Here is a 15,963-nt window from a genome sequence, read left to right as displayed (position 1 = left end):
TTTTTTATAGCAAAACAATGTTTATTCTATGAACTCAAGCTAACCTTTTTAAAACATACAGTGAACATCTTAGCAACCATTAATTCAAATACAACCCCCAAAGAATACAACACTAAGTAATCCTTTAAGCTTTTCTTTTAGCATCCATAAGACTTAAAACACCTTTTACCAGAAGCACATCAGGTTAAAGTCACTACTGTTATTAGTTTTAAATCACCAGGATCGATTTACACTCTTTAGATTACGGAGAGAGGCCCTAATAGACCTTCTGGCTGTGACTGCAGCTATCCAGCTCTGAAATCGAAACTAAAACACACCCTACAGTGAACAGCCTAAAACGAAAGTAAAAAGCTGACAGACAGCCCAGCTCCAACCACTCTCTGACATCACTGCAGTAATAAACACCCATTTCTTAAAGGTACTATCACTATAGATATTTATATACACACCCATTTATAAACACCCATTTCTTAAAGGTACTCTCACTACAGATACTTATATATTCACCCATTTATAAACTCCCATTTCTTAAAGGTACTCTCACATGACAATACAATAGAATTATGGTTCAAACCAAATTATTTCGCTTCTGACTGTCGATCGCTGCCACGAAAGAAGAGAATAAAGTAAGTTTTTTCATTTGAAAAATATTCTGCACCAGACTTAATTGTGGTGACCTCTCAATGGCCCACATTGCCTGATTGCTCACTTAGACTAATTCAACTTACATTAAAAATGACTTCATCTGATAGGAGGTCAGCTGATAAATCTCAGGAAAATCTGACCATTATCCTCAGTGAAAATCTGCTGAGAGGCAAAGTTACACACGGATCCGCGGCGTCTGGAAGGCAGATTGTTCAAACCAAAATTGGCCACTCACAGCTCAGAGGTTTTGAGAATGGTGAGTGTATGAAATGGAAATAGTACTCTCCGGCGTTAAACCGGGGGATGCTTGATCCTGACACGACATGCATAAATGGGCAAGGAGAGAAAAATCAGCAGGCAAGTTGGATTGGATTGGATTTGTTTTTTGTCACCTGTTCTGAGGTACAGTGAAAAGTATTTTTCTGCGAGCAGCTCAACAGATCATTAAGTACATTAAATGAAAAGGAAATAAAAGAAAATACATAATAGGGCAACACAACAGATACAATGTAACTACATAAGCACTGGCATCGGGTGAAGCATACAGGGTGTAGTGTTAATGAGGTCAGTCCATAAGAGGGTCATTTAGGAGTCTGGTGACAGTGGGGAAGAAACTGTTTCTGAATCTTTTCGTGCGTGTTCTCAGACTTCTGTATCTCCTGCCCGATGGAAGAATCTATTGGGCCCAAGATTCTCCGATATTGAGGCCAAGTGTTCGCACCCACAGGGGGCCAGCACGGCGCTGGAGCAGTTCGCGCCGCTCCAGCCTCCTTACGCAGTGCCAAATGGGCGCCGTGCCAATCCGCGCATGCGCAGTTGGGCTGTGCCATCCTGCGCATGCGCGGAGAACTTCTTACGCGCGCCAGCCCCGACCCAACATGGGGTCTGTGTTCAGGGGCCGGCCGCGCAAGGCAGTAGGCCCGGGGGGGGAGGGAGAGGCTGGCCCGCCAATCGGTGGGCCCCGATCGCGGGCCAGATCCCATCGGAGCCCCCCCCCCGGTGAAGGAGCCCCCGTTCCCCCCCCCCAACAGGCCCCCCCCCCCAGCGTTCCCGCAGAGTTCCCGCCGGCAGCGACCAGGGGTGAACGGCGCCGGCGGGACTGGTCATCTTTTTCGCCAGCCGCTCGGCCCATTCGGGCCGGAGCATCGCCGCTCGCCGTTTGCGGCGATTCTCCGAGGTGCCCGGCACGATTCTCGCGGCGCTGGTTTCGGGGGGGTGGGAGAATCATGTGCGGGTGTTGGGGCGGCAAGGCCCAACTCGCGCGGCGCCCCTGCGATTCCCCCACCCGGCGAGGGGGGGGGTGGAGGGGGGAATACCGCCCATTGTGTTTTTCACTGTCTCAAAGGGTTTGGAGGTTTTTTTTTGTGTGGGTTAGGGGGAAAGATTGCCTGTTCTTTTTTGTTTTAGGTCAACACTTAACGATTGTTTCAAGGACCGCTGGTTAGATTACTCAATGCCCGGTACTACGAGACAGAATGCATACGATCCAGACTCCTCTCTTTTCCACGCGGTGTTCTGTGCTTATTTACGCCGTTTTATGTTTACATTTCAGAGGGGTGGGCTACGCTCTCTTACACGTCCTCCAAAATGTGGCGACAGGTGGGCCTCGGATGTCAATAGGGTCAACGAATGCCCGCAATTTTCCTCTGCTGGTTTTCATCATGGGTTTCATCAAATTTTGCACCCGCTGATCTGAAACTGCTTTAAAATTTCAAGAACCACCACAGCTTTGAGGATGCGATTGCCTAACTGCACCCCTGTGATCAGCGATTATCAGGCAAAATTTAACACAAGGTCACAGAGGTTTCAAGGAAAGTTTTAAAGGGGCAGAGAGAGGGGGCAGGTTTAGGGATAAAGTTCCACAGCTTAAAACCTAAATCTGAATGCATGGCTGCCCGTTGGTGTGACAAAGAAAATTAGGGGTATACAGGTAAATAGAAGGACCAGAGGAATAGGGCTTGTGGGGTGGTTTGATTGAGAGGGAACCACATCTTTATTACAGGCATACTGGTCAATATCTTGGTTCCAACTCCCCAACAAGACTGGAAAGAAAGCATCAATTCCTCCAATAAGTGTAGAAGTCAATATTTTCCTGCTTCTTTGTGATAAAGACTCAACAATAGATTGTTATGGTAAAATAACAAGGCTTTATTTACGAAACGACCGCATGCAGTTTTGGCTGAAAGTTGAGGTCGGAGAGCAGTTACTACCACTGCTGATTCCTACTCAAGTCCGCGCTTTTACAGAAAATCAGTTCAGTATTTATACATTATCATTATCAAGATTGCGTGACTACAGCTTAGTCAGGAATTTGATCGGAAGTAGAAACGTAAGCAATGTCATAAACCTGCTGATCTTCTCGGACTCTTTATCTCATCCCTCATACCATTATCTTGTCCTTTGATAGAACATTAAAAGGTCGGAGGAGACTCATCCATCCCTTATCTTGTCTTATTCATACCGCCCTGGGTTATGACAAGTTAGCCTTATCAGAAATTACAGAGGTCAGGCATTTTGGAATAGCTTGACCTTCTCTGATCTTATTCATGCTTTAGGTTATGCGGAGTCAGCCTTATTGGTCTTACAAAGGGGTCCGGTACATTGAAATGGCTCGGTCAGCTTTTCTTACATTGTACCGAATAGTTGACCAGTTTTCCCATCATGCCATTACTTCATTCGTACAACATCACATAGGTCCAACCATCACATCACATTTAAACCTCATCTTAAAAAAGCTACAAGACTGAATGAGAGTACCCCACACATTCTCTTTCCTGCCTTCTGGACCTCTCTTTTTACCTTATAAATGACATTTTAAATTGGATTTCCCATTTCCCTTTGGACTCTTTCACAGAGCGCTTCAAGAATTCTCTACACTACACAATACCCTTGTGATCCAATTACTTAATTGGAGAATGGTTGAGTACAATATATCCTGTGTCTTCACCTTTCCTCCTACACGCATGCACAGAAAACCCGAATATAATGGCAACAATGTCAACAGCATCGAGCAGGACATCTGTGAGTAAACAGTAAGGCTAATTTGCGAAGGAGTTCCCTTAGGAAGTAATCATTAATGCTGAAACCCTGACGTGCTGCTGGTAGTGTACAGTTTAGCATGTTTGTATTCAATTGATGCGTGCAGTATTTTAATAATATCATTAACCTGTTTAAAATAACTAGGTTAATGACTGCTAAAATAGTCCAAAGAAGAATTTGATGTAAACCTGTTCGCCAGTGTGTTAAAAGTAGTGCACAAGAAACTTTTAACTCCTTGAGCCAATCTTTCCAAGTGACATATGCGCCAAACCTATCTGTGTCTAATTATTAAAAGTCGTTTTCTGGCTTTCCCACTCAAGTTACACCAGACCCTCAGCAAATCTCACCAAATTAAATATCAATAGCAAATTAATTTCAATATGCATCCCACTTTGGTAGGAAGGAGAGCGAAGCCACACCTAGATTGGATAGTCTAAATGGGACACAGATGAAAAGAGATCTGAGGCACAGAGGTGTAAATCACTCAAAGTAGCCATTATTTAAATCAGGCCATTTATAAAGTAACGAAAACGAGGGCTTATTCCTGCGGCGAGAGAACTGAGAAGCAGCAAGGTTGCCCCGAATTCTCCGGCCATTGCGATACATCCTCCCCAGCAGCAGTGCACCCCCGCCCGCAGGTTTCCCGGTGCTGTGGGTTGGCATCAATGGGAAATCCCATTGACAAGCGGCGGGAAGCCAGAATCCCTCCGCCGGCGAACGGGGCGCCGCTGGGAATCACACGGCTGGTCGACCAGAGAACCCAGCCCGTTATGTCAAACATATTAAACCTTGGTCAGACCACATTTAGAGCACATTTAGGCGCAGTTGTGGTCTCCATGTTAAGGAAAGGATATGGAGGCACGAGAGAAGGTGCAAAATGATTCACAAGGATGATACCAGAACTGAGAGAATAGATTTACGAGGCGAAGCTGAACAAGGCTGTGGCTCACTTTTTGATAAAAGGTTGAGGGATCATTCAATAGATATCTATCAGAAGTATGGAAGCTGGGCAAAGAGAAGACATCTCCACTTGTGGAGGAGACCCAAACTAGGACCAATAAATGTAAGATAGTTAGCGATAGATCCAAAAAGAATTCAGGAGAAAGTCCTGCAATAAGAAATATTGGCTTTTCACAGTAACTTCATTGAAGCCTACTTGTGACAATAAGCGATTATTATTATTATTATATTATTAGGAAATAAGAACAAACCATGGCCTAACAGCCCCCGAGCCTGCTACACTATTCAATAAGATCATGGTGTTATGGGCCAGGGTTTAGAGAAGCCCAAAGTGTATCATGGAGTTCACCTGACCCACAACTTTTAATAGATTGTGGTATGGGGAGCACACGGCCCACTCTACAGGTGTGGGACAGCAGAAATGGAAAAGTATTTTTTAAAGCAAAACAATGTTTATTTTATGAACTTAAATTAACCTTTTTAAAACATACAGTGAACATCTTTAATTCAAATACAACCCCCAAAGAATACAACACTAAGTAATCCTTAAGCTGTCCTTTTAACATCCATAAGACTTAAAAACATAACCTTTAACAGAAGTACATAAGGTTAAAGTCACTACTGAGAGCAGTTATTAGTTTTAAATCACCAAAGGATCGATTTACAGTTTTTAGATTACAGAGAGAGAGACTAATACCCTTTCTGGCTGTGACTGCAGCAATCCAGCTCTGAAAACGACATTAAAATGCACCCTGCAGCAAACAGCCTAAAACGAAAGTAAAAAGCTGACAGACAGCCCAGCTCCACCCACTCTCTGACATCACTGCAGTAATAAACATCCATTTCTTAAAGGTACTCTCACTACAGATACTTTAATACACACCCATTTATAAACACCAATTTCTTAAAGGTACTCTCACTTCAGATACTTATATACACACCCATTTATAAACACCCATTTCTTAAAGGTACACTCACATGACAAGGGTTAATCTTCTACCTCAACTTCATTTTACTAGTACTGTCCTCATTTTCCCCAATTCCCTCAGTGCCCAAAAGATATCTGCCTCAATCTTAAATATATTTGACTGAGAATCAACTACTCTGCAAAGTCCTGAATGACTATGACCTATTCTAGTCACTCAGCCAAGTGAATCAGCAGTCCAAAGATGAACAGGCCATGCTAAATTGCCCCTCAGTGTTCAAAGATGTGCAGGTTAGATGAGGTTACAGGGATAGGGTGGGGGAGTTGCCCTAGGTAGGATGCTCTTCGGATGGTCAGTACAGACTCGATTGGCTGAATTGCCTCCTTCTGCACTGTAGGGATTCTATGATTCTATCTCGGCATCTACCCTGCCCAGTCCTCGATGAATGTCAGACCCAGAGTGGAACCACAAGTGGGATGAATAGAATAGGTGCAAGTAAAGGAAACTAGAGAAACACTTGAGATGGAGAACAACAGCAGGGTACGGTGATAGGTTGCCTCTGACACATCTGAATTTAAGGTAGTTATGGAAAGGGACAAAGATAGACCGGAAATTAAGGTTTCTTAAGTGAAGGCCAATTTTAATGAAATAAGACAGGATTTGTCCAAAGTTAACTGAGAGCAGCTACTTGTAGGAAAATCTACCTCCGAGCAGCAGGATTCATTCAAAAAGGCGGGAGAGAGAGTACAAGGCCAACATGGTCCCATGATGCTGAAGGGTGGAAGCAATGAGCCCAGAAAAGCCTGGATGTCAAAGGATATCCAGGGTTGGATAATGAAAAAACGGAGGCTTATGGAAGATACTGAGGGCTCAAAACAGTGGAGACTGAGGAGGAATATAGAAAGTGCAGGGGGTTGCTTAAGACAGAAATTAGGAGAGCGGAGAGGGAGACATGAAAAAGTACTGGCGGGTAAAATAAAGAATAGCCCAAAGTTTCTTTTTAAGTATATTAAGAGCTGGAAGTCGACCAGGGTAAGGGTAGGGCCCATTAGAGACCAACGAGGCAATTTGTGAGTGGAATCGGAAGTTATAGGTGATGTTTTAATGGAGTACTTGGATTGGATTTGTTTATTGTCACGTGTACCGAGGTACAGTGAAAAGTATTTTTCTGCGAGCAGCTCAACAGATCATTAAGTACATGAAAAGAAAAGGAAATAAAAGAAAATACATAATAGGGCAACACAAGGTACACAATGTAACCAAATAACACCGGCATCGGATGAAGCATACAGGGGTGTAGTGTTAATGAGGTCAGTCCATAAGAGGGTCGTTTAGGAACCCTCTGGGGAAGGATGATGTGGGTATAGAAATCAGGGAGGTGCATTGTGATTTATTTGAACAACTTAACATTGAGAGGGAGAAACTATTGACAGTTTTAACTAAGAGTGGATAACATTCGAACATACAGTGCAGAAGGAGGCCATTCGGCCCATTGAGTCTGCGCCGACCCACTTAAGCCCTCACTTCCACCCTATCCCCGTAATCCAATAACCCCTCCTAAACTTTTTTTTGGTCACTAAGGGGAATTTATCATGGCCAATTCACCTAACCTGCACATCTTTGGACTGTGGGAGGAAACCGGAGCACCCGGAGGAAACCCACGCAGACACGGGGAGAACGTGCAGACTCCACACAGACAGTGACTCAGCGGGGAATCGAACCTGGGACCCTGCCGCTGTGAAGCCACAGTGCTATCCACTTGTGCTACCGTGCTGCCCAATAAACCCCTGGGGCCAGATGGGTTGTATCCCAGCCTGCTGTGGGAGGCAAGGGAGGGGAGTGCAGAGGCTCTGACAAAGATTTTTAAATCGTCTCTGGCCACAAGAGAGGTGTCAAGAGGACTGGAGGACAGCTAATGTGGTGCCATTATTTAAGAAGGAAAGTAGGGATGAACCAGGAAACTACAGGCCAGTGAGTCTAACTTCAGCGGCAGGGAAACTACTGGAATAGACTCTAAGGGGCAGGATTAATCTCCGCTTGGAGAGGCAAGGATTAATCAAGGATAGTCAGCACGGCTTTCTCAGGGGGAGATCATGTCTTACAAATTTGATCGAATGTTTTGAGGAGGTGACTAGGTGTGTAGATGAGGGTCGTGCAGTTGATGTAGCCTACATGGACTGGGAGGCTGATGAAGAAGGTAAGTGCCCCTGGGATCCAGGGAAATTTAGCAAACTGGATCCAAAACTGGCTTAGTGGCAGAAGGCCACTGGTTGAAAGTTGTTTTTATGACTGGGAGCCTGTGTCCAGTGGCGTTCCGCAGGGATCGGTGCCGGATCCCTTGTTGCTTGTCGAGTACATTAATGATCTGGACATGAATGTGGGGGAGTATGATAAGTAAGTTCGCAGATGACAACAAAATTGGTGGTGTGGTAAATAGTGAGGAACAAGGTCTTAGATTACAGGACGATATAGACGGGCTGGTTAGATGGGCAGGAGAGTATCAAATGAAATTTAACCATGAAAAGTGCGAGGTAATGCATTTGGGAGGACGAACAAGGCAAAGGAATATGCAATGAATGGTTAGGCCCCAGCTGGAGCACTGTCTGCTGTTCTGGCCACCACACTATAGAAAGGAAGTAATTGCTCTGGAGAGGGTGCAGAGGAGATTCACCAGGAAGGTGCCTGGGCCGGAGTGTTTCAGCTGTCAAGCGAGACTGGAAAGGCTGGGGTTGTTTTCCCTGGAGCAGAGGAGGCTGAGGGGGAAGTGTAGAGAATTATGAGGGATATAGATAGGGTGGATAGGAAGGCACCTTTGCCCCTGGTGGAGAGGGCAATAACCAGCGGGCACAGATTTACGGTAATGGGCAGGAGGTTTCGAGGGGATGTGAGGAAAAGCTTTATCACCCGGATGGTGGTGGGAATATGGAACTCACTGCCTGAAAGGGTGGTAGAGGTGGAAAGCTCACAACCTTTAAGAAGTGTTTAGATGCATACAAGGCTACGACCAAGTTCTGGAAAATGAGATTAGAATAGTTCGGTGCTTGAAGTCGGCGCGGACGCGATGGGCTGAAGAGCCTCATTCTGTGCTGTAAAAACACGCTAGCCGGGATTCCCCGATCCCCCACCGGGTCGGAGAACCACCGGGGGGGGCGCGGGAATCGCTGCTCCGACGCCCCCTCGGCGATACTCCATGCCTTACCAGGCCGAGTGCCCGCCGAGTTCGGCCGAGGCCCGCCGGTTACGTATGGTCCTACCCGGTGGGACCTCGGAGCTCTGGCTGCAGGGCCGTCCTGATGGGGGGCGGGGCATCCGGCTCCGCGGGGGACCTCCACGGCGGCCTGGCCCGCGATCGGGGCCGACTGATAGGCGCGGCGGGCTAGTTCCGTGGCGGCCTATGTTCCTCCGCGTCGGGCCCCTGTCGGGCTCCGCCATATTGCCCGGGGGCCGGCGCGGAGACGGGAACCCACCCACATGCACGAACTCGCGCCGGCCGTGCCGCACCGGCTGGAGCAGCGGGCACCACTCCAGCGCTGTACTAGCCCCCTGGGAAGGGGTGAATACCTGGGCCTGGAGGCCCGTTGACGTCGGAGTGGCTCACGCCGCTTTTGACGCCAGCGTCAGAACTTGCCCGCGGGATCGGGGAATCCCGGCCCTTGACTCTATTACAATCTAATATGAAATTCACTGGCGTATAATTCAGTTAGATGTGCAGATGTTAGTGTGACGCAACTTTCAAAAGTATCATCTCTGATGTCATTGAACCACAGGTGACTAGCGAGCCTATGTGATTGGCTAATGGGTCTATGTGTTTGGCACTTTTTGCCCCATCCTTTGAAGGTGTCTTATTCTTCTCTCGCTCCAATCCCCAGCTTTGCCCTGTTCTTTCCCAACTCCCACCCCTCTGTTCTGCAGCCCATGTCACCACCCCCACATCACCCAAATTATGCTCCGACCCTCCCAACGCATGACTTAATTTTCTGCTATTCCTTTCCAGCTCCTTGATCCTCTTCGGTTTCCCATTATGCTACAGTTTCTGCTCTAGCCTGCTGTCTGATGTCCCCCGCGCCTTGCACGCCACACCTTGTCACCTTGTCATTGTGCTGTCCCCCACACTCCAATGCTGTGCTGGCCCACTGGACTAGTAATCCAGAGTCACAAGTCCCTGCTTTGGCGGCATAGGTTCAAATCCCACCCCAGACATCCAAAGATATTCAGGTCAGGTAGATTGGCAGTGCTAAATTGCCCCTTAGTGTCCATAGATGTGCAGGTTAGGTGGGGTTATGGGGATTGGGAGGGGAGTGGGCCTATGTAAGGGAGCTCTTTCAGAGAGTCAGTGCCGACTCGATGGGCTGAATGGCCTCCTTCTGCACTGTAGGAATTCTATGGTTCTCTGGTAGCTGGTGGAATTTAAATTCAATTCAGTGAGTGCTAGTCTCAGTAATGATGACCGTGAAACTATCATCAATTATCATACAGACTCATCTGGTCCTTGAGGGAAGGACATTTGTCATCTCTCCCTGGTCTGACATGGATGTGATTTGAGATCCATAGTAATGTGGTTGACTTTTAACTGCTCTCTGAAATAGCCTAGCTAGCCACTCGGTTAAAAGGCAATTATGGATGGACAACATATCCCACGAAAGAATAAATAAATATTCCAACTCTGCCTTAATATTGTAATTTTTCCTTTGCTATATTTAACTTGTCCAATCCTTTACCAGTTTGGCTGACTTTAGACGAGCTCCTCGGGAAACAAATACAGTGCAACCAGCCATACGAGGCTTGGCAGAGAGCCCTGAAATCCATTAGTCTGTTAAATCACCTAAGCCCCAGAGAAAACATTGCTTGATCGACAGGTCTGGCTCTGACCTCTTCTTTCAATTGCACAATGTTTATTTACGCAAGGTTAAGAGGTTTCAAGTGCTTGCACTTTCAGCTATTGACATTTTAAAGTGTTTGGACAATTGACATTTTTATTCAACTTTTTTAACATAATGGGAAGTTATGAATAAATGATTTCTAAAAATGTTTTTAACGCCTTCTATTGTCATCATAGGGTTCATTGGTCTATACAGTGTATAGTGGGTCAATAGGCATGGAAGTAATATAGCTTGGTATGGGGACAACGGGTCCACGGAGGGGCATTGCTCAGCATAGGGGACATGAGGGGCAATGTGGTAAGTCGAAAGGCATACCGTGGCATAGAATGCATGAGGGGCCGTAGGGATTATTTGAGAAAAACTTTGGGGGGGGGAGGGGGATGGCAGAGGGACATGAGGAGGGCCATTCAAACTTAACTTTTAAAATGTCCCAGGACGGCACGGTGGCACAGTGGTTAGCACTGCCACTTCACGGCGCTGAGGAGCTGGGTTCGATCCCGGCCCCGGGTCAATGTCGTGTGGAGTTTGCACATTCTCCCCGTGCCTGCGTGGGTCTCACCCCCACAACCCAAAGATGTGCGGGGTCTGTGAATTGGCCACGCTAAATTGCCCCTTAATTGGAAAAAAAAATAATCGGGTACTCTAAATTTATTTTAAAAACTAAGAAGTCCCTTGCAAACTGGTGACCTCTACCGCCTAGAAGAACAAGGGCAGCAGATGCATGGGAACACTATCAGCTGCAAGCTCCCCTCCTAAGTCACATACCACCCTGACTTGGAAATATATTGCCGCCCCTTCACTGTCGCTGGGTCCAAACCCTGTAACTCCCTCCCTAACAGCACATGGACTGCAGTCGTTCAACAGGAAGCTCATCGCCACCTTCCCAAGGGCATTTGGCAAATGGACAATAAAGACGGGCCTGGCCTAACCATTTTTGAAAATATGGGGCGGGATTCTCTGATCCTGAGGCTAAGTGTTGACTCCGTCGTAAACGCCATCGCGTTTCCCGACGCTGCAACATGGCCTCAGGAGCAGCAATTCTGGCCCCTACAGGGAGCCAGTACGGCACTGGGGTGTCCCACGCCGCTCCAGCTGCCAATCCCGGCGTCAGATGGACGCCGCGGGTCTGCGCATGCGCGGTGGGACCGGCGCGATGTCCGCGCATGCGCGGTGTCTCCCTTCTCCGCGCCAGCCCCGACGCAACATGGCGCAGGGCTACAGGGGCCGGCGAGGAGCAAAGGAGGCCCCCAGCCCGAGAGGCCGGCCCGCCTCTGGAGCAGAGGAGGCTGAGGGGGAACCTGATTGAAGTGTAGAGAATTATGAGGGACATAGATAGAGTGGATAGGAAGGCCCGGTACAATAAAACTCAGGTTTAATTGTACGGCCGCTTGGCCCAATCCCGGGCGGAGAATTGCCGGGAGCGGCCCCCGTCCGGCGCCGCGCCGACCGCACCGGCGTCAATGGCGCCGGTTCTCCGCTCTGCGAAGAATCACGTGCCGGCGTGGGCAGCATGGCGCGATTCACGCGGTCGCGGCGATTCTCCGGCCCGGCCCTGGGGCGAGAGAATCCCGCCCCTGATATCTGTGCAGCTGGAAAGTTGCTTCTGCAATGACAGATACATAGTGCCCCTAGCAACCACCAGCACGTTTCCATGGGAACTATTGCTTGTTGGTCCTTGCTATAAATGTGACTGTTTCCATGGTAACTGGTGCTTTTTGCTTGCTGATCATGCAGTATTTTGATGACCATTTCACAATTAAGCCGACATGAGAGTTTATGCAGTTTATTTTGTATTCCAGTCTGATTTGCAGGGTTGCTACATTTGAACAATTAGTGCAATCACCGCAGTTCATTGCAATACGGAGCACTCGGATTGATCTATGTTCTGACGTGCTCCAAACCTATAGTTCCTCCATGAGCAAAGCAAAAAGGAGACCAACTATATTTAGAAATATGTTGTGCCTGGTATAGTGCATAACAAATCCTTCTTGGTGTCTGAGAGCAGAGGCTTTTTACGTCTGGTTCTATGGTTCAATATGGCAGTGTGGTACAGATACAAATTTCACCACTCATGTAACCCCTTCACTAATCAGCCAGCGTTATGACTCAGAGGTTCTCACCCAGACACGAGGTTCGGCTTTTGCGGAGTCGGTTACCTTTGAATGTGAATCGGTTTCTTGTTGTTGCTATCAATTATTAATCACTTGTACAGACCTGCAACATTGTCGAAACTCACTCCGCGCCCTCCTGCTCCCAGGGTGACGAGAGCAGAAAATTGACCAAATGGAAAGTATGTGCGTGGAAATGTCAAGTGAGGACTCTACAGTCAAATAGCCTAAATTAGTCATACATGGAGTATGGCCAGTTGGTGAAAAATTAGAGGGTTGGAGCACTTGTGAACACATATCCCCTGCCTGAGGAGGAGAAAGAAAAGACAAAGAACACAGCATTAAGTATAGTGTCAGCATATTGCAAGCTACAAAACAATGCCAATGTTAAAATGTTCTATTTAGTTCAGATTAAGGCATTTTTCAGTGTAAATGCTTTCTTCAAGCTCAGTTTGATGTTTTTAATCATTCCAATTTTATTTTCATTCAGTTTATCTCTTTCCATTTTCTCAGCAACCAACACCTCTCCCCCCCCCCCCCTCCCCCCCTATTCTTTAGGTTAAAGTTCTGACATCGGACTTCACTCATCCAGCGTTTCCTTCCCCTCTCTGTTAAGAATTACAATTCTCCCACATTTTGCTCCTCCTCATACCAGCCAAAGTTCAGGGATTTCTCAATGGGAAACTCACATGCCCAGGCCCGCTGTATCTGATCAAAGTTTGAGTACACAATGTCAACGCCCCTACCAGCTACAATGGCATGACGCTTTTGATGCGACCATCAATTCACACGAGACGATGAGTAGAAGTGAACAGTGGTTTAAATATGCTAGATCTGTGCCTGCCTGCGACTGCTCTGTACTGAGTGCCGCCTACAGGCTTACAGGTTTATATACCACCCCCGAGGGGGCGGAGCCCACAAAGGCATCAACATAATCCAACACAGTATAGTGGTGAATTGTAATAGCGTATGTTCACCACAGCTTGTTCTAATCCTTACTCTAAACATCCATTGGACACTTCACGAGTTATTCATGTATATCAACTTCATTCTGATTGATGTCCAAACGTTTACATAGCCCAAGTAAATGCGCTAATTTCCATAAATGCCAAAAATTAAATTTTATTTGCGGCGCTTTCAGCTTTCAATTATTTTAGTACCGCTGCTAGTGCGATATTACTGATCAACACTCTCAGATCTGGAGAATAGTTTTGTGGTGTTTAGTGTTTTACTAATGCCTTCTTCAAAGATCGCAGCACGGTAGCACAAGTGGATAGCACTGTGGCTTCACAGCGCCAGGGTCCCAGGTTCGATTCCCCGCTGGGTCACTGTCTGTGCGGAGTCTGCACGTTCCCCCCGTGTGTACGTGGGTTTCCTCCGGGTGCTCCGGTTTCCTCCCACAGTCCAAAGATGTGCAGGTTAGGTGGATTGGCCATGATAAATTGCCCTTAGTGTCCAAAAAAAAAGGTTAGGAGGGGTTAATGGGTTACGGGGATAGGGTGGAAATGAGGGCTTAGATGGGTTGGTCCAGACTCAATGCGCCGAATGGCCTCCTTCTGCACTGTATGTCCTATGTAGATTACTGTGCCCAATTGGTAAATCCAGTAATTGTAGCTACTTTAAACCGACGTTAATCATGGGATACGTTTGACTGCTTGTGAATATGAATTCAGAGAAAATTAGATTCACAGAAACACAGAATCACAGAAAAATAAGGTGCAGCTAGTTGAAAGATGGCACCTCCAACAGTGCAGCACTCCTGCCAGACTGAAGTGGCAGCCTGGAGGAAACCCATAAAGACACGGGGAGAACGTGCAGACTCCGCACAGACAGTGACCCAAGCCGGGAATCGAACCCGGGACCCTGGAGCTGTGAAGCAGCAGTGCTAACCACTGTGAAATTCACCTCCAACTGGCCCTTCAGCCCATTGAGTCTGCACCGCCGCATGGAAGGGCAGCACGGTCGCACAGTGGTTGGCACTGTTGCTTCACAGCGCCAGGGTCCCAGGTTCGATTCCCAGCTTGAGTCACTGTCTGTGCGGAGTCTGCACGTTCTCCCCGTGTCTGCGTGGGTTTCCTCCGGGTGCTCCGGTTTCCCCCGGTGCTCCTGACAGACGTGTTGTTAGTTAATTTGGACATTCTGAATTCGCCCCCAGCATTCCCGAACAGACGCCGGAATGTGGCGGCTCGGGGCTTTTCACAGTAACTTCACTGCAGTGTCAATGTAAGCCTACTTGTGACAATAAAGATTATTATTAAAGGCGCCTGATCTGCTAATCCTAATCCCATTGGCCAGCACTTGGCCCATTGCCTTGAATATTAAGATGTGTCAAGTGCTCATCCAGGTACTTTCTAAAGGATGTGAGGCAACCCGCCTCCACCACCCTCCCAGGCAGCGCGTTCCAGACCCTCACCCCCCTCCCAGGCAGTGCGTTCCAGACCCTCACCCCCCTCCCAGGCAGCGCGTTCCAGACCCTCACCCCCCTCCCAGGCAGTGCGTTCCAGACCCTCACCACCCTCCCAGGCAGTGCGTTCCAGACCCTCACCCCCCTCCCAGGCAGTGAGCTCCAGACCCTCACCACCCTCCCAGGCAGCGCGTTCCAGACCCTCACCACCCTCCCAGGCAGCGCGTTCCAGACCCTCACCACCCTCCCAGGCAGTGAGCTCCAGACCCTCACCACCCTCCCAGGCCGCGCGTTCCAGACCCTCACCACCCTCCCAGGCAGCGCGTTCCAGACCCTCACCACCCTCCCAGGCAGCGCGTTCCAGACCCTCACCCCCCTCCCAGGCAGCGCGTTCCAGACCCTCACCCCCCTCCCAGGCAGCGCGTTCCAGACCCTCACCCCCCTCCCAGGCAGCGCGTTCCAGACCCTCACCACCCTCCCAGGCAGCGCGTTCCAGACCCTCACCCCCCTCCCAGGCAGCGCGTTCCAGACCCTCACCACCCTCCCAGGCAGCGCGTTCCAGACCCTCACCCCCCTCCCAGGCAGTGCGTTCCAGACCCTCACCACCCTCCCAGGCAGTGCGTTCCAGACCCTCACCACCCTCCCAGGCAGCGCGTTCCAGACCCTCACCACCCTCCCAGGCAGCGCGTTCCAGACCCTCACCCCCCTCCCAGGCAGCGCGTTCCAGACCCTCACCCCCCTCCCAGGCCGTGCGTTCCAGACCCTCACCACTCCCTGGGTAAAAAAGCTTTTCCGTAAATCCCCCCGGAACATCCCAGCCCGTGCGCTATGAATATGTGGCCTTGCGTGACAGTTTTTACGACAGCATGGGGTCATAGTCTAAAAAACAGAGAATCCAGCCCAAGGTTTCTATTGATTTCATGCTGCTATCCCTTAAAGGCATATGGCAAGTCATCTGGCATTTTCCAGTTGGAGGTGAATTTCACAGTGGTTAGCACTGC

This window comes from Scyliorhinus torazame, chromosome 19 (assembly GCF_047496885.1).
Source record: "Scyliorhinus torazame isolate Kashiwa2021f chromosome 19, sScyTor2.1, whole genome shotgun sequence".
Classification (NCBI taxonomy): domain Eukaryota; kingdom Metazoa; phylum Chordata; class Chondrichthyes; order Carcharhiniformes; family Scyliorhinidae; genus Scyliorhinus; species Scyliorhinus torazame.
Note: the sequence above shows the minus strand (reverse complement) of the source record.